Raw genomic sequence first — 548 nt, 5'->3', positions numbered from 1 at the left:
CACCACTACCATCTGCCACCCCAGAGCCACCACTACCACCTGCCACCCTGGGTCCACCACTACCACCTGCCACCCTGGGTCCACCACTATCACCTGCCACCCTAGGGATACCACTATCACCTGCCACCCTAGTGCCACCACTACCATCTGCCACCCTAGAGCCACCACTACCACCTGCCACCCTGGAGCCACCACTACCATCTGCCACCCTGGGTATACCACTATCACCTGCCACCCTGGGGCCACCACTACCATCTGCCACCCTAGAGCCACCACTACCACCTGGCACCCTGGGGCCACCACTACCACCTGACACCCTAGAGCCACCACTACCACCTGCCACCCTAGGGATACCACTACCACCTGCCACCCTGGAGCCACCACTACCACCTGCCACCCTAGGGAGACCACTACTATCTGCCACCCTGGAGCCACCACTACCACCTTCCACCCTAGGGACACTACCACCTGGCACCCTAGGGCCACCACTACCACCTGCCACCCTGGGGCCACCACTACCACCTGCCACCCTAGAGCCACCACTACCA

The sequence above is a fragment of the Pyxicephalus adspersus genome, chromosome 2, assembly GCF_032062135.1.
Source record: "Pyxicephalus adspersus chromosome 2, UCB_Pads_2.0, whole genome shotgun sequence".
Lineage (NCBI taxonomy): Eukaryota > Metazoa > Chordata > Amphibia > Anura > Pyxicephalidae > Pyxicephalus > Pyxicephalus adspersus.
This window is presented reverse-complemented; position numbering follows the sequence as displayed.